The sequence below is a fragment of the Falco punctatus genome, assembly GCF_963210335.1.
Source record: "Falco punctatus genome assembly, chromosome: 6".
Lineage (NCBI taxonomy): Eukaryota > Metazoa > Chordata > Aves > Falconiformes > Falconidae > Falco > Falco punctatus.
This window is the reverse complement of record NC_137585.1, coordinates 60141841-60160416: the sequence shown is the minus strand read 5'-3', so window position 1 is coordinate 60160416 and position 18576 is coordinate 60141841. Positions and strand designations below refer to the sequence as shown.

Sequence of the window (18576 nt, the reverse complement as noted above, 5' to 3'; positions counted from 1 at the left end):
GCCAGTGACCATGTAGAATTATAAAGACATTTAGTAGCAGATAACAGTTATGTGTAAAGACTGATGTGAATGATGTATTTATTTACGGGACAGTTACTGCAGCCCCCAGCTGGTGAGTTGGATGCAAAGGGTAAGATGCCCTCTTGATCTCATAAACTTCAGAGTCGTTAAAGTAATAACCATATTTATGTCTTCAAAGCACTTTGTAAACATTAACTAATAAATCTTCACTACATATCTGTGAGGAAGACATTTTATAGATGAAGATACGCACAAAGAGATGCAATGATTTATCCAAGGTCACAGGCACAGTCAACATTAACAGAGATTACAGTTACTGAATGTGTTCATTAGACCACATTCACATTGGGAACAGTGTCTTAAATATTTCATTAAAAAATACATTGCACACCCTTCTAATCCAAAGCAGAACAGTGCCGCAGCTGCGACAAATGTCTTGTCCAGAAACAAAATGACCTTGTGAAGGGTCATCTCCTCCACCCCTTGTCTAATATGTCATTCTGTCTGCCTGGTTTATTCCCATAGTATCTAATATAAAGAGAAATTAAAGTACAGTGCAATTACCTCCCCAGTTTTCCACAACTTCACTTATTTTTGATGAGTGCTTTATATACTAAATAGGAGGATTGCTTGAGAAAAATTGCTTTCACAGGTGCAGCTAGTTTCTTAGGTGCCATCGGTAACCATCTTAATGCAGTTCTAGCTGAAGGATAGGTAAAAAAGATTAAAATTATATGCCTGCTCTTCAAATTCACAGTTGGAACCAGCTACACATTTACAGGGTGATGAATTCACTAGGCCAAACTCACAGGAGGGCCAGATACCAAGGACAAATGCAACTGCACCAGCCAAAGAGATGAGTGCTCTTCGCTTGCTGCAAACTGCTCATCACTGTTCTCCCCTGCTCCTCAGGGGAGCATCTCCCCAAGCACCTCTGTCAGTCTAAACAACTCCATTCATAGGCATTGGCTAAGTCAGCTCATGTGGACTGAACCGAGGAAGGGAGTTTCATGAGTAGCCCTACTAGCACATCTGAGCAAACAGGAACTTTTTGCAGCCCAGCAGGAAAAAAAAAAAAAAAGGAGCAGCTAATGTCCTTTTCCACTGTTGCACCTGTTTGCAATGCACATTTTCTTGCACACTGGGACAACACATCAATGTTACTTACATGTTCAGTTACCAGGTACAAGGGGTGCTTCATTCCCACTCCTCCTTCCACTCCATCATCACACCAGTTCCATTATATACTCCTGTCATTCCTCTACAAACAGGCCAGATGATGATGAGAAAGCAAGAAACATTACACAGGGTGGTGTATCAGAGCACCTCAGTCATGGCAGTCACTTCCAGGGTTAAAATATTTAATCTTAGAGGTAGGTACAGCCTGTTGGCACATTTTACTACAGCTTCAGCTCCTTGATGATCAGAGTTTGGGAAGCAGATGAAGGCCATCTGGATGACATACAGGGGTTTAACCCACACCTCTCCTGTGAGCTGCATACTTACAGCACTGCTCAGCTTTTACTTTCCCTTGTTCAGGATCTCCATCTCAATACTGTCTTTGCAATCTGTCACTGATATATGTACCTCATCACATCTTGCCTTGTTAATTCATTCTCCCCTGAAGGAAAAGGTGGATGTCCATTCTATTTTACTTCATCCTTTCACTTCTTGAAAATTTTCCTTTCCTGTCTGTAGTGGAAACTGGTTTTGTTTCCTTGTTTCATTTTCTTACCTTGCTTTTGCTGTATGCTAGACTGTAACCTGTTTTCCTCCAACTGTAGTTAAGGTAGATAGAGCCTTGAAGGGAGAAATTAGTTTGAACGTTGGCAAAAATAGTGCAGGGATAACTCTGAAACAAAAGAGACATCTATATGCCTACTTGGAACATCTGTAAACCATAAGGTGGCTATAATAAACCTTCCTTCTCTTACCCTCCCAAACTATGTTCCAACCTGTTCACTTTTTGGTGCTCATTGAACTATAGCAGAAGTAAAACTGGAGATCTATGCCGAAAAATGAATTTTTGTTTCAGGCAAGAAGATTTTAGTGTCTTTTCATAGTAAAGCAACATCAGCTCATTTCTTACCAAAGCAGACATCCGTTCTTTCCATTAACTTCTGCATGTTCTGCCTCAGGTGTATGATTTATATAGGGCCAAAGTTGGATGAGTTTATTTATCCAAATAATCCTATTAACAACAGCAGGGAGTCCAAAGGCTGGTAAGCAAAATAACCCACTTGTTGAAATGTTTGGACCAAGTAAGAGAAAATTAGTCCCATCTGTTTTTTCTGTATTCTTACAGCAGAATGAATAGCTATGCGGGAGAATACATTTCTGGTGTATTTTAAAATCATCATAGTAAAGTAAGAGGCCATTTTCAGACAATAGAAAAAAAAGATTTCTGGAAATGAATACTATACCAGATGCCTAGCTTTTAGCAGTAGAGCATGGAGATTCCGTTTGACAGGACCATTACTGAGCAGTAGGTGTGCTACACTTGAAAAAATTGAGTTCTCTTTTTCTGTGCAGTTTTTAAGCGCCTGTTATTACAGATACTGGCACGGTGGCAGATTGTGTCTCTTAAATAAGTTTAATTATATTTAATGGTGCTTTATGTCAGACATTACAAGCTGGGAACGAAGGGAATGCCTGGGAATGAAGACAGTTGCCAGGCTTGGAGAAGAGAGAGTGATAGGGAGCTGAGAAGCATTTGTAATTTGGGAATTACTTCAGAATGGGATCAGTCACTGCTCGTTCTAAGTGATTCTTTTTTTTTTTTTTTTTTTTTGTCCGGTTTGTGACCAATTACATAAAATAGAATATTATTTCCTATATATGCATTTCTACTAAGAAGAAGAATAATTGGGAAAATGCCAGAGGAAGAAGAAAACAATTGCCAAGTCACCCATCTGAACACCTGAAGCATCACAGATCCTATTACAGTTTATAGCAATTGGGATTAAAAATACCACAGGACAGCCTCCTGCCATCCTTTTACAGACAAATCTTCTGGGCTCTTCCATAGCAGTGACTGCCAGATTAGGCCTGTAGCACTGATTTCCAAGGAGACCTTTGTTAAGATGCAGTCTTGACAGGTGGGGTTCAATGCCCCCATCACCTTGAATAGGCCCTTTGACACTGTAAATATTTTGGATCAACATCATCATCTATGGGTTAAGAAGGGCTGGAGAACTTCTTTCTTTTTAAGCCCAATAAGTTTCCAAACCATTTTCCAGAACCAGCCTGAGCAACCAGCATCCAAATTGTAGCTTTGTGTTACATCTTTCTGCCTTCTTTCTTTTTTGAAGTTGATAGCCTCTAAGCTATTAATCTGTTCCACCTTCCTGACAGCTACAATTTGCCAGTGTACCTTCTCCCATAAAATGTGACCCACTAATGCTGTTGGTAGGTAACTGTGAGGGAGAGGGGCTTCAAGGCACTTGCTCCCCACTGTCCCACAGATACTCTGGCTGTGTCAATGTCTCCTTGGGGACTGGAGTGTCTGAGGATGCATGGAGGTCCTGGACACCCCCATTCGTATCACACCATGTGTGGTAGTGCTGTGTGATGCGGGGGCATCACATAGAGTGTGGCTGCCAAGCTGACACTTTCCAGGTCCTGCCAGTCCCCCTGGAAATGGCCTGCATCTGGTCAAGCTGGGCACACTTCCCAGGCTGACCAGACAGACCTGGTGTCCAGACAGGCTGCTGGCCATCACTCAGACTCAGTGCCAGTGAAGATATAGAATCATATAGAATCGTTTAGGCTGGAAAAGGCCTTTATGACCATCAAGGCCAACCATTCACCTAGCACTGCCAAGTCTACCACTAAACCATGTCCATAAGTGCTGCATCTACATGTCTTAAATACCTCCAGGGATGGTGATTCCAGCACCTCTCTGGGCAGTCTGTTCCAACACTTGACCACTCTTTCAGTGAAATTTTTTTTCTCAATACCCAATCTAAACCTCCCCTGGCACAACGTTCTGTTTCCTCTTGTTCTGTCACTTGTCATCTGGGAGACCGACCCCCACCTGGCTACAACCTCCTTTCAGGCAGCTGTAGAGAGCAACAAGGTCCTAGGCCTCCTCCTCTCCAGGAGGAACAACCCCAGTTCCCTCAGCTGCTCCTCATCAGACTTGTGCTCCAGACCCCTCACCAGCCTCGTTGCCCGTCTCTGGACACGCTCCAACACCTCAGTGTCTTCGTTGTGGTGAGGGGCCCAAACCTGAACCCAGTACTTGAGGTGCCGAGTACAGGGGGACAATCTCTGCCCTTGTCCTGCTGGCCACGCTGTTTCTGACACAAGCCAGGATGCTGCTGGCCGTCTTGGACACCTGGGCACACTGCTGGCTCATGTTCAGCTGGCTGTCAGCCGACACCCCCAGGCCCTTTCCTGCCAGGCAGCTTTCCAGGCACTCTGCCCCCAGCCTGTAGCATTGCATGAGGCTGTTGTGACCCAAGTGCAGGACCTGACACTTTGCCTTGTCGAACCTCATACAACTGGCCTTGGCCCATTGGTCCAGCCTGTCCAGATCCGTCTGCAGAGCCTTCCTGCCCTCAAGCAGATCAACACTCCTGCCCAGCTTGGTGCCATCTACAAACATACTAAGGGTGACTCAATCCCCTCATCCAGATCTGATATAAAACAGAGCTGTCCCCAGTCCTGAGCCCTGAGGAACGCCACTTGTGACCAGCCACCAGCTGGTTGTGACTCCATTCACCACCACTCTTTGGGCTCGGCCATCCAGACAGATTTTTAATCAGTGAAGAAGAGTACGCCCATCCAAGGCACGAGCAGCCAGTTTCTCCAGGAGAATGCCATGGGAAACGGTGCCAAAGGCTTTACTAAATCTAGGTAGACACATCCACAGTCTTTCCCTCATCCACTAAGTGGGTCATCATGTTGTAGAAGGAGATCAGGTTCATCAAGCAGGACCTACCTTTCATAAACCCATGCTGGCTGGGCCTGATCCCCCACTTGTCCTGCACGTGCCGTGTGATGACACTGGAGATGATCTGCTCCATAACCTTCCCTGACACTGACGTCAGGCTGCCAGGTTTGTAGGTTCCCAGATATTCCTCCCTGCCCTTCTTGTAGATGGGCATCACATTGGCTAGCCTTCAGTCTTCTGCTAAGAAAAATAGGTTTTGTGCAGGGGCCATGCTAGTCTTCTCTGCACTATTCAGGTTGTAGTATGTATGCTGCCAAAGTGAGTACCTCATACAGAACAAGCAAAAAGCAAAACAAATGGAAAATCCTAGCCCTGAAATATTCCTGAGTGCCAGGCATTAACACACTGCTCACTTTCTATAAAACCTTTGAGTGGCTTGTAAGAAAATCCCACAAATCAGCACAGAGCAAAAACTCCTCACCATTTCTGCTCACCTCCACAGATGTTTCCTTCTTGTGCACAGGCACATGGGTGTCCTTGGGAATTAAACCATGCTCTGTTCTTCTCTGGGAAACAAGATAGTTATCTATTTATGAAAGAGGAAAAATGCACTTCAAAGTCGTACGGAAACACTAGACTACACAGTCACTGTTGCTGCTGTAATCCCATCAGGCAGGGTCCCCTGTGCTAGCCTGGATTGGATCAGCCCTGCCCTGGCTGCTGGAGGCTATACGGCTGCTCCAGGTTTCTTGTGTTTTATGGCTGAAAGGTCAGATGCTGCACTAGGCAGCACCACCTAGGCATTTACAGCCTTCCCCATCACTCCACAGCCTGGCTGGCTATCCACATGGCTTGAGAGCACATTCCCTGCAGAGCTCGTCTGAGTACTGCAACAGTTAACTATCTCTGCACAACTTCTGTCTAGATGAACCAAGAATTTTTATTTTTTTATATAATTTACATCCTCCAGACGATTTCCAATGAGATGGACTCCATTCCATGTGTGGCCAGGCTTACACAGACATCTGAGTCATCCCTGATTAATCAGATGCCTTGAGCCCCTAGAAGGTTTGGATCCCTCAGGACCATGTGGAAAGTTTCAGGATTGTTACACTGCAAAATAAGGTAATAACAATCTACTGAAAGGCAAAAATTGAGTTAATTCAATTAACTGATTGGGATTTTCCACTTTGTCTAAATTTGCCTTTTTGTTTACACAAATGGGTAACATGTCCAATAGACGCACAATGAAAGGAAGAAGGATTTCCTATGCTTAAAGATACTTTTATACAGACACACAGTGTACACTTTGAAACAAGGACAGAAGGAAACTAACAGCCAGCATGTGCTCGCAACTTCAAACAAGTGGGTAGCTGTACGAAACAAATGGTAAATGTGTATTCTGACATCTGAACAGGAAAGGCAGCATCTTTTATGGGTACTAACATCTTTATTTCATAGGAACAACTCTTGAGGCTTGGGATGTGTTTTGCAGGATCACAGCAGGAAAGAGGATTTCCAGGATGCAGGCAACCTTCTTTAACACTTCAGGAGTCACAGCACGGTCCAGCCCTGGCCCAGGGAAGGTGCACAGTACAGAAAGATTGGCAATTTCTGATGGTAACTGAGGCAAGCTAAAAGCAAAAGAAACAACACTCACCTGGAATCAGCACTATTGACTGGGCTTTTTGGCACCTCTTTTAAACACCTGGAGAGGCAGGAATCCAGGCTACAGTTATAAAAAACTTTTCCTGATGTTAAAGATTGTCTTTGCAGTGCCTCTTTCTGTTTCCATCCATACAACATCCATACAACAGATACTTAAAGTATGGCAGAACTAGTATGTCCAGAAAAAGTCCTGGTGAGGGCAGTAAATGGCAGGGGAGATATCACTATGTTCTTTGGAACGGGAGAAGGCAGAGGAAAAGGCAGTGCCATCTTTCAGAAGTGTTTGGGAATGTCTTACTTGGTGCCAGGAAATAACATGATTGAATCAGACCTCAAACACAGCAGCTGAGGTCCGAGAGGGGTCCAGATGATCTCCTGGTAAAGAAACATTCAGCAGGAGGCAATCCAACAGGGCTAAGGAAACATTAAATGCTATCCTCAACACAGTTAACACGCAGCAGCACCTGCATGCAAAATGATGCACTGAAGGATGTTACCCTAACCATCCCATACCCCTTCTGGAAGAGCTCAGCTGACAGGAGGCACAGGGAACAGCCCATCAGCTCATGCTTGCCTGCCTCTCCAGTGGGACTGGATCATCCAGGAGTGGAGGAAAGCGTAAGTAAAAGAGAGAGGTGGGGAGACAGGAAGACCAATTAAGTGTTATCAGATCTCTACAGCAGGTCTTCTTCCACCTAGATTTATGTTTCAGAGTTTCAAACAGCTAGCAACAGAGTAACAGTTGTTGTACATGGCTGTACAAAGAAGCTCGCGGAAATCTTGGAAGTCTGTCTCCTCAATATGTGCAGACCAACACAACAAACCATACTGCTCCCACAGCAGATCTGATGCCTCCAAGAAGGAAAGAGAAGGAAGAAAATGGAGGGAGGACAGCTGCAGCATGTTGACAGTATTTAGCTGTTGTGCTGGCTCACTTGTGGAACTATTTCTCATGTTCAGACCTTGCCCTTAGCTGATCTCTTGTCTGTCCACAGCAGAGTCACTGAGGTTAATGACTCTCTTGTTTTCTCTGCAGTATCCCCTGGAATGTCTGGGCAGTGTATATCAGCAATTTGTCAGCCCCAGGCTGACACATCACACCAAACAATTCAGCCAACAGAACTAACTACTGCTTGTAAGCTTTACATAGACAAAATATCTAGATCCTGACTTTCAGGCTGATAAACAAACATAAAGTTTTCGAGTGCCTGCATTAGTCACCCGAGGCTTCCTTAGCATCCAGAGAGAGACCGGCACCCTGAAAGAGTAATTCAGGTTGTAGGAGGACTAAATTGCATTCCTGAGTTCCTCATCTAGAGGAATAAGAGAGTTTAAGACAATGAGACTCTTAATCTAGGTGCCTCATTAAGTGCCTATGATGTGATGGAATGAATTTGGGAGAAAGTGTCCGTGCCACTGCAAAAACAGAACCCTGGGAGAGTTGCTTCTGTGTTTTTATTTGGAGATAGGCTAGCTCATCATTTTCCCACGAGCCTTTGATCTCACCCCAGTGGCTCTGCTTAAGTCACTAATCCCCAAAAGCACAAAGCATTCCATTTTCAATTTAGAAAGAGTAGGTGTATAGATGAGTATACCAAAAGGGTTTGGGGAAACAAGAGCAAGATGGAGAATATGATCTCAAAACTCTGTCCTCAGCAAGCAATATGCTTCTTTCTCCTCTTACGTCATTCAGAGGAGAATATCAGACTTTCTGCTGTTGCTGTAAAGGTGGAGTGTTTAACAAGGCATGCTGTCCTCTTCCCTGAGGACAGCTGCAATACACAAAGTGCATTTTAAGAAATCATTTCTTTTATTAACTGCAATTATACAGGCCAGGAATGAAAACAAGAAAGAGCTATTACCCAGTCCCTACCAGCTATCAAGATTCATAATAACTAGCATCATTTTACTAAGCTATGAAGAAAATACTTTTAAGCCAGGCAGAACTATCCAGGCTAAGACTGTAGCTGACCAGACTCCCAAGTTTCACACACTACGTTCATAACCTTCTGCCTCCCTTATGATTTCATAGCAAGTGTTCTTGCTTGGGGAGGGAGACGACTGTATGTAAAACTGAAGTACAGTTTCAAGTGCACATATATAGATTAGTGCTTCTAATGGAATACACTAGGTCTTCCTAACGTAGACTAGTGTATCGGTTGCCTTATTTGCAGTGAGAGTGCCCTGTCAGCACCCATCCACCAAAACACCCAGGGCTTTTTTAGCAGGGCTACCACTGCTGCCCAGTGACTTCCCAGCCTGTGCTGATGCACAGGGTTATTCTGTCACAGGTGCAAAAGTTTACATTTCTCCTTGTCAAACCATTCAAGCTGTTTAGGTTGGTCTAGTCCTCATCTTTAGCAAAGGTCTTTTGGACTGAAGCTGTGCCATCATCTTGTCAGTTTGTCACTTATCCTAATTAAATATCTTCTATAAATTTGGTGATGGTTGATTCTGTGTTATCAGTCAGTGTTGATGAAGATAATAATTCTGTGTTGATGGAGATGTTAAACAACCCCCACAGTACACCTCTCATGAATGACCACCAACCAGATGTGAGCCACCCTTAGAGCCCAGAGGTTCAGCTACTCTTCAGTCCACCTAGCAGTTTGTTTCTCCAGCCCATACTTCTTCAGCTCCCAAATGAGAGTGCTGTGGGTAATGCCATCAAAATCATTAATAAAGTCATCAGTGTGTTACATTCATGGCTCTCTACTTCTCCACACAGACACACTGCTGTAGAAGGCAATCCATGTTGACTGTTTCAGATTACATTCTTACCCATCACATGTCTATGAATGGATTCCAAGAAGATATGTGCCATGATCTTTTCAGGAACTAAAGTGAAGCTGGGCTGGCCTTCACACAGTGAAGTTCCCTAGGCTGTCCCTTTTGCACTCCTTAAGGATTTACTGCTAGTCTTTTTCCTGTTGTCACAAACCTCTCCCAATCATCATGATTTGTCAGAGAGAACAGGCAATACACTATGAAATCACATAAGTTCTGAATACATTCAGGTTCTCCAGGTAGTATCTACTGTGTTGTTCCCACTCTGTTGCCTGTCCCTCCACTCTCCAAACTGTGCTAATATACACAGTGGTCTGGGAGTAAATTTTGCTTCTGAAAGCCAAAGCAAAAAAGGTTATTTGAGTTTCTCAGACTTTCCCGTATTGTCCAACATTAATCTGTCTTCTCCAACAGAACCTCATGCACTTTTTCAGCTAGCAGGATACCTGTAGGATCTTTGCTGTCCTTAAGATTACCTCAGTAAAACCACATTCAGGTCTTTGACCTTCCTGATTTTGTATGTACATATGCAAGCCACAGTTTCTTATAACTCTTTTGCTGCCTGTCCTTCTTTTAGGACCCTGTATGCTCCTTTTTTGTGTTGCAGTTCATCAAGAAACTGCCCACTTCACCATGCTGGCCTTTTGCTGCAGCACCCACTCCTCCTGCACAACATGATGGTTTGTTCCTGAGCTCTTCCTATTTTCTCTTTGAAAATCAGCCTTCTTCCCATTTGTGACACTTCCCAAGGGATTCTACCTAGCAAATTCCTCACTGTGCTCTCCTAAACTCCAGTCTGAACTCACATTCCCATCTCTCCTCTGGATCCTGAACTCAACCCTCTTGTGGTCACTGCAGCTGAAACTGCAGCCCTATTTGACCTCGATTCTTCCCTTCCCATGAACAACTCATCAAGAGAGCATCGCCCTGGTGGACAGTTTCACAATTTACATTACAAAAGAGCTAATGATGCTAATGAGCATTCTGGGATCTGCCTGAATTGCCTGAACAATATGAAGTTGGCCTTCTGACAGATGCTTGGATCATTGAAATCCCCTCTATGAGCTCACCTAGATGTTCTTCTGAAGTTCAGGAACTAGAAAGGTCTCTCAACCTTTTTCCTGGATGCTAAGGCAGGAAACCACTTTTAAAACAGACCATTTTTTAATAGCATAATTTGTTTGTTATCCAAACAAACCCATTGCACCTTCATGGGTAGGATGAATTCAGCTCTTTACCTGTCTGTTTGTGTCTTCTGATATTGTATGGAGAAATTAGATTTCCTGCTACAACTGAAAAACTAATTTTTGTGCAATGAAAACAAATGTCAAAGATGAGCCATAGCACAGTCAGGGGCTTACATGATGAAGTGGTTATTTATTTTTAGAGTAAAGCGCTAAAATACAGAAACTTACGAAGTTATGATGTCTACATCTTATTGCACTGCAGCTTTTTGGGCATTGCACATTCTGTAGTCATTTCTATATAGAATCACATTCTTAAAAGGATACATGTAAGAATGTATGCATTTACTTGTAATGCATACAAGAAAAAAGATGTCTGATGTAAAAAGGAGCAAGAACTTATCCCCCCGTGGGAGGAGAACGTCATAATCATCTAGGCCTAGTGTGTCAAGACTTCATGTGTTCATAGACCAGACGATCAGAGACTCACCAAAACTCGCAGAACTGATTTTTACCAGTATCTGAAAGTGTAAGTGTCCTGGCAGTGTCCATGTCCTTCTGTCTAGGTAGTTCAGGCTTTCATTTCCCCATAATCTCTAAAGATACAAAATGCTTTTGGGTTTGTGGGTTGTTTTTTTTGTCTGTGTGTGTAAGCTTCTCAGATAAAGGTCTGGCAGGACTTGCTCTCTGTCCTATGATCCACCTCTTTCCCAAAAGCATATGTTTTAGCCAGAAAAAATGATTAAGCATGATAGAAATAAGAGCTCTGCCTCTGCTTCTTTCTACTCAAATGGTTACTTTTTCATTAAGAATAAACTCCTTCTGTCCTGCTTGTATCCTGCACCTCAGGTTGGGAAAATCAGGATCCCATTACCCTTGGAAGCAGGGTCTGCTGCAGCTTTAAGAGCTTTTTGGATCCTCTTCCTGTCTCTGAAATCATTCCCCGTGCCTTCAAAAGAGGTGTGTTTGTTGGCCTCCTTCCTTATCTTACACACACACAAAGTTTCTGCAACTCCTTTCAAATGGACTTTTGAGGTTTTAGTCAGCACTTTGGGTGTCAAATTATCCTGTAACAGTCTTTGCTGAGGTCTAAGTACCCAATGATTATACTTAGCACCACTTCTCCAGCCTCTCTCCCTAACCAGGATGTTTGTTTTTTGTTAAGACTCTTACAAGTTTAATCTCCTCGCTGGAATTTGTATTTGCCTAGCAAACTTAAATTCCCTCCCACTGGCACCCGCTAGCATCTAACAAGGTAAGCCATTGTTACCGGGTGTCTAATTCCCCAGCAGAGCCAAAACCTCGTCTACCCAAGACCCCTTTGGCTGTTGCAGTGTGCTGGCTCTGGGAACATACCGGTGTGGGTGCATTTTGCAGGGCCTTGAGGGTGCTCAGTTTGAAGAAATTGTCAGTACCAGTTAGCTTAGCCTGCTTGAGCCAGCTGGTCATGATTTTTGCCAAGTGGCTGTTTAGCTAGATTTACCACTCTTAGCAGGATTTTTATAAGGACTTATCAATAATGGGGATTAGCCCTGATCTGAGCCCTCGGAGACCAGGTGCTGGTACAGGCACATCCACGCAATCTCCAGTGCACAGGAGGAACCAGCTCCTTTTACACCCAAAACCTGTCCCTGTTTCAAGGTGCAACCTGCTCCACCAGTGGGAACTGCTGATTTCTGGGGCTGTGCTCAGAACAGCAGCAGTAGCCACCATCCCTGGCAGGCATGCTATGCCCAGTCCAGAGAGGATAACTTCCTCCAAGGCCTCAGCTCTTCGGCTTGCACAGGAACAGCAGATGCTTCTAGTTCAATTCCCCAAGTAGATGCCAAGAGCTGGAAAGGGAGTCTCTGTTGCTGTTATACTTTGTATACGCTGTTGGCAAGAGCACTTTTTGTTAGCATGACTGCATCTATGCTACGGCTGCTGCTGGCACGGATCTTCTGTATTAAAATGCATGCCTCTACCCCAGCCAACATTCTTGTTGCAGCCAACATTTCTGGTGTAAGCCTAGCTGCAGCTCTCAGCCAGCTGTGATCGTACACAACTAGCAGCGTCTGTCTGCTCTTTGGTGAAAGGTCCATCCTGGAGCATGATGTTCTAGCAATGGCTTATCGGTAATACCCAGGCATGGAAAGGCTTCTGAGTTTTTTCATCTTTCAGCCTAAAGAAATTATCAGAGCAGTGGTAGATTTACACTCATTATATTGCTACCTTTCGTGTGATTCCTGCCTCACAGGGAACTTTTCCTGGACCTCAGAAAGAATGGAGCATTTGGAGGAAAATTGTTTTTAAAGCTAAACCACTCCAGAATACCCATCCATCCATCTTCATCCAAACAATAGAGGTTTGGCACCACCTGCCACACTCTTAGCCAGCTTCCAGCTGCATCTGAGCGTGCTTACCAGAAAGAGTCATGCTGAGAGACAGCTACTAACACATACGGCTAAGGAACAAAAAATACAGGGAAAAGCTCTGCTTCTCACCTCCCACTGCTTCCACCATGATGAATTATTCCAGAAAATCAATTAAAATTTGTTGTGTCTTGAATTCTGCATTTGGATGCAATTCTTTGAGCTTACATACTCTGGAAGTGCCACAGGGAAGAAAAGCATTATAAATTGGTGCATGTTATGTTGCAGGAAAACTTTCTTCCCAAGGCAATAGAAATTATACTCATTTGAGCTTCATTAGGCTATCTCCTAGGGCTTTCATTAGCAGAAAACCTTCCTGAGGTTAAGCAAATGTTGTAACAAGATTAAATGCACGGTGCAGTGATGGTTAAGGATGATCAATGTGACGAAGTGCGGTTATTGCAAGTTCAAGGACACCCCCCTGAGGGGTGTCCATCTCAGAGGGCAAGGACAAAGAGATCTACCAAAGAATGGCAACCCCTGGCACATGCAGGCAGAGGTAGGAAAGGTTGGGAACTTCATATGTTAGAAGGTCTCCAGCTGCTCCATTTGTGCTGGTGAGACCAGGCCTCAATGTAGGTCTTGTCCAAGTGAAGAGGGTAACCTTGGTGGCAAGGCTTTACATCCAGTGCAGGAGAACAGTGAAAGCTGCTGTGGGGATTCACCTGAGCTGAGATTTATGACTGTTCGATGTCATTGCTGAAGGGCTACCAGCAAGCTCACAGGTGCCAGCAGACAAACTGTTGCACAAGCCTTTAGGAAGACCTTGTGTTGAAGGGGAAGCACAGGTGCTGAATGCAACAGCAGCCAGGGAAAATGGAAGGGAAGCCATCCATTTAACACTCAAGATTTAAGACAATAACCTTCTTGAGGCAATTTTGCTTTACACACCCAGGAGTATCTCATATTTTTCTTTTTTGATAGCCCCTTAGTCCCTCCACAGTGATAGCATACAAAACAATATTCACCTAATTCTCACTTGGATTTAGCTTTTTTCCACAAAAACTGGACATGTGGGCTACTGTACATAGGGCAGAGCTGCCAGTAGCATCTTTTGAACAGGCAAACAGACCTAAAGCCACAGAGAGCTGTTGCAGTGGTGACCAGCTTTCAGCTGGCTGCCTCCCAGGGATGGATTTACAGTCCTTGAATACGCCAGCGTTGAATGGTAAGCGGCAGAAACCTGAGCTAGCCAAAAGGAAATGCTTAAAGGAAGGGCGTAATATAACCTAACACACACACCCCCAGCTCCTCTGGAGCTTGGATGGCTTCCTGCAGGCTCCTGGAGCTGGAGTGCCAGCCTGAGCCCCACCCCACGGCTCCCTGTCTGGGCAGGGGTGCTCACCCCTCTCACAGACACACTGCTTGCTGTGCATCAGGGACGTTGCCTCTTTTTCCCAAACCATGGCCAAGTAACTCATGCACTCAGCTCTGACCTCCCTTCCATTTCTTCTGCGCTTACTGCTCACGTTTGATATCTTGTTCTTCCCTCTTTGGCACCACTCACCAGCTGTCAGCGCCACAAGGTCTCCCTAATGCTCCAGGAAATTTGGGTCTTACTCACCGTTGTCTCAATAGGTTTCATGATTTCTTTCATTGTATTGAGCATGAAGCAGATACAGTGATGCCACCCAGGCATCACTGATGCCGTCCTCTGGCATGGTTAAGGAAAGGGATAGGAGACACAGGAGTAGACACAGGAGTGGGATATACCTGAAAAGAGGCAGAAGAGGCATGTGGGAGGACAGTGTTGGGGACATAGCTGGAGACGCACTCTTGGGGGGAGATGCTCTGGGCCCGAGGATGTACCTCAGAGGGATTGTGGCCATGCCTGACCCATGCTGGGTCAGGGACACCTCTGCAGCTGGTGGACAGAGAAAAAAAAGTAAGAAGGGAGGAACAGTTAAAAGAAACCCTTAAGCACAGACCTGTAGAGGGATGGAGGCAGTGGGTTGATCAGCACTGATAACACGCAGCTGTGGCCTTGCCTCAGCGGCAGTGGGTTGATTGACATGGATGATGTGCAGCTGTAGCTCCTTCCTGCTAAGCGGTTAAATAGCCCTGAGGACTGGGGGAGGGGGTCAGGTGGAGGGGGAGTGGTGTAGTCTGACCTCTGGGGGAAGGAGATATGGTACAGACAGTAGAAACTCACCAACAGTAAAGCCTTGTTGTGGTCTACTAGTTTGACTGTGCTGCAACACAGACCCACCACCCAGTGCTGTCCATTGCCTCACTAGAGGAGCTGGACTGATTCTGAGGGACTGGTGGAAACAAGGGAAGCTGAAGCTTGGGAGGTGTCTGGCTTAGGTTGAGTCTGGAGAATGGGGAGGAAGGGTGTTTCCCTAAGTGCTTGTTTAATTGTCGTCTTTTCCTCAATATCCAAATCAGTAATTAAAATTTTATGTTAATTTGCCAAAAAATTGAATTAAGCACAAATCCCCAAGTCAAGACTCTTACTGGTGACACTCATGGAAAACTGCTTCTTTCATTACACAGTAGTTTATAACTGGTCCTCTTGGTCTATTTGGGATTCTCAAGTCCTTTGATGAGAGACCATGGTCTGCAAACAACACTGCCCTTGTACTAGAGACAGATTTGGAAAATAGCTACAAGCCCCTTGTATGCCTCAGTTCCTCCAAAAATCCCTTTACCCCTTTTGCCTAGTTCTGTTCTCTGCACATCTTTCCAAGTCCACAAATATTCTTCTTGAAAAGTCCAGTTCATTTTCTCTGTTACTGTATACTTAATCTCAGCAGCTCGATGCACACAGACTGGAGTCAGATAAGCCAGGTTTCATTTAAGAGCAGCTTACAGTGACTGCAGTAGTTGGTCTTTTCCTATTCTTTCTTGCTTTTGTTTTGTTTTTTTAAGAAAAAAGCTACCCAGCTGTTGGACGGTTCAAAATCCATCACCTCCAAAGGACATCTTTGCACATTGAAACCTGTTCCCTTCTACATGTTCACTCCTGCCATACCCTCGCTTATTGCAGAGCAATGGAGGTACAGCTCACCGTACTGGCTAGGGAGGTATTTTAGTATGTACAAAGAACTGTATCGCCATGCACGGCACTGCCTCATTTTATGTAGAATGTGGGGAAATAGTTGGGCAAACCACTTATGCATATGGAAACTATCATCCCCAAACCTTGGCCAGCTTCACTGGAACACCAAAAAGCTCGTCGTCTCTCCAAGGACTATTTTCCTACAGTGTTTCAGTCTTTTCTCGCTCCCACTCATTTTGACACTGAAGCTGTTCAAAACAATCTATCACTTTCTTCTTTTTTCCTTCAGATGAAGGGAGAGTATTTTCCCTGTCTACAAGAATAGCTGCACTTTGTTACTTACACATTTAAATGGAATTAATCTGGGGCAGAAACCTGGTCTGGAAAGCTTCAGCTCAGAGGCTGAAAGTTTCAGCAGGTAATTAGCATCTGAAAATAGAGCCTTAAACAGGAACAATCTGACTGTGATATTCTAAATATATATCCCAATGAAGAATGAGGGAAGAAGCACTCTGTTCCAGGCTGAGCACAGATACCTATCCCAGTGGAGAACTGGGGCGAAAGGGAGCCTCTAGTGAAGAGTGCCACCTCGTTACAAGTCCGAGCAAGGGGAAGGACTGTGCCTGCAATAGCTCTGGTAGTCCTTAGCTGGTGTATTTTAGGTACTTTTATGCCCTTTCACTTCTATTGTTGAACCACTCCTCCCTCTTCAGCATACTTAGCATATCTGAAGTAGAAAGTACTATTTTTTCCGCTTTACAGATGCGGGGCTTTAGGACAGGGATACTGAGATAGGAGCCCTCAGAGGTATTTTGGTTCTTAATTCAAAGGAGAATCAAGAACTCAAACGCACATAAAGGTCTGGGACTAACCAACCTTCAAAGGCTGCACACCCATTCTGTGGTGCAAATCACGTTAGGTCTCCCTAGCCCTGGGCTTGTGCTTCAGCGCCTAGAGATGCTTTCTTCTGTTACAACAATTGCTCCTGAATTCAGTACGCTTTCTTGCTGAATAAGGGAGCGAGACCACTGCACTTACAACACGGACAGACAGGCGTAGGGCATCCCTCCGCTGCAGGTTTCTGCCTTTGATGCTTTGGATGTGACCCTGCATCAGCTCCTCCCTTTGTCTGGGCAACAGGCTGGGGGCAAGCACATGGCCACACACCCTGCCTTCACCAACCCTGCTGGCAGGGTGCCATCGTTCTTGCCTGACCATACCCTCACACTGCTGTAAAATTTGGCATCCACTCCTAAAACCTCCTCCTATCTCTCCATGAGCCCCAAGAATGGTGGGAAGAGCTGTACTTCATGGAGAGGTATTTTTTCTCCCCTCAGACTTCTACGATACTATGAATGTCTTAGAGCAGCCACAGTTAGACCCAATGGCAGCAGATCTTCAGGGAATTAGTTCAGGTGGTTTGGAGATGAGCCCTTCATAAATCTTCTTGAAAATCCACAGATTTATTCCTCATGATGGTTCCTGAGAATCAAACCTTCAACCTCCAAAGCAGAAAAATGTCTCTTTTGTTAGAGGATTTAACTACTACTTAGATTCATTAGCAAAGGTAATTTTGGCCTAATTAGCCTTCTAATTTCTATGTTATCCCTTGTAGGAATATGCCCTCAGAAATTAGTAAAATGGTTTATAATATATGCTAATCACCATAATCTGATTTGCCTTTAATTATACATGTAATGGGGAAACTAATTAGAAGATGAAGAGTATTCAGAAGGGCCAAAGTATGTAAACCAGGCAAAGAACAGAATATTATCATTAAACAACAACAATAAAATGCATTTAAGTATATGGATGATTATTTGTTTCCTATAGCAGAAATATCAGATTGCTTCATTTCTTTTATAGCTCCGTATTGTAGCAAATCTGATTCATAAATCTAATGACAACTGTGGTTTTGGCCTTACAACATCTGCCTGCCCTGAAATGGAACACCTAATACTAGGACAAAAATATTTGCAGAACAGAAGACAAAGTATAAATAAAGTTGCAAATTATAATAGTGGTTTCCAAATGAGATTTTTTTGGTTTCAGAATTTCCTACTTGCAGAAATCATGTCACTGAAGTTTCCTGAAGTTTCTTCTGTGTTTAAAAAAACAGGTTATGTTGGTGGATCTTTTAGGAACTTTGCTGTGTAATCTTTCCCTTTCCATGGAATTAATGAACAATAACAGAAAAAAATAGCAATTTCCTGGGCATTTATTATTTCCGTTCTTTAAAAGTACATTTTGTATGAAGTACTGTCAAGTTCTACCCACGTTTTAAATGCTGCAGTGTAATGTGACTTTGCAAAGCACAGTGAGGGAGAGAGAAAAGAAATTATAGCTCTTCTATAAAGTTGTCAGAAGGGAGTAATTTTAAAATATCTTGTTACACAAAAGGACATAAATTAGAGAAAATGAAGATATTATAGCTATCCGTGCTTTTTAGCATAAATATTTGAAAGGATAAGCATTTTGGGCGTTGCTTGGTGTCTGACTATAGGAGAATTCAGATGTAGTTTTGGAATTTGTCTGGATGAAAACCAGGGGTTTGTTTATTTGTGGCTTTTATAATGGGTTTTTCCTTGGTTGTTTTTTTCCCTATTA

The 18576-nt window shown here is 44.0% G+C and overlaps 1 long non-coding RNA gene across 1 annotated transcript in view; it reads right to left on the bottom strand.

Moving 5' to 3' along the window:
* Positions 1-18576, bottom strand: part of LOC308065880 — a 50260-nt gene that overhangs the window by 10103 nt on the left and 21581 nt on the right. Inside the window, exon 2 of the long non-coding RNA XR_013928957.1 lies at positions 1190-1282. This is a non-coding gene — a long non-coding RNA (uncharacterized lncRNA). The remainder of the gene's footprint in view (positions 1-1189; positions 1283-18576) is intronic.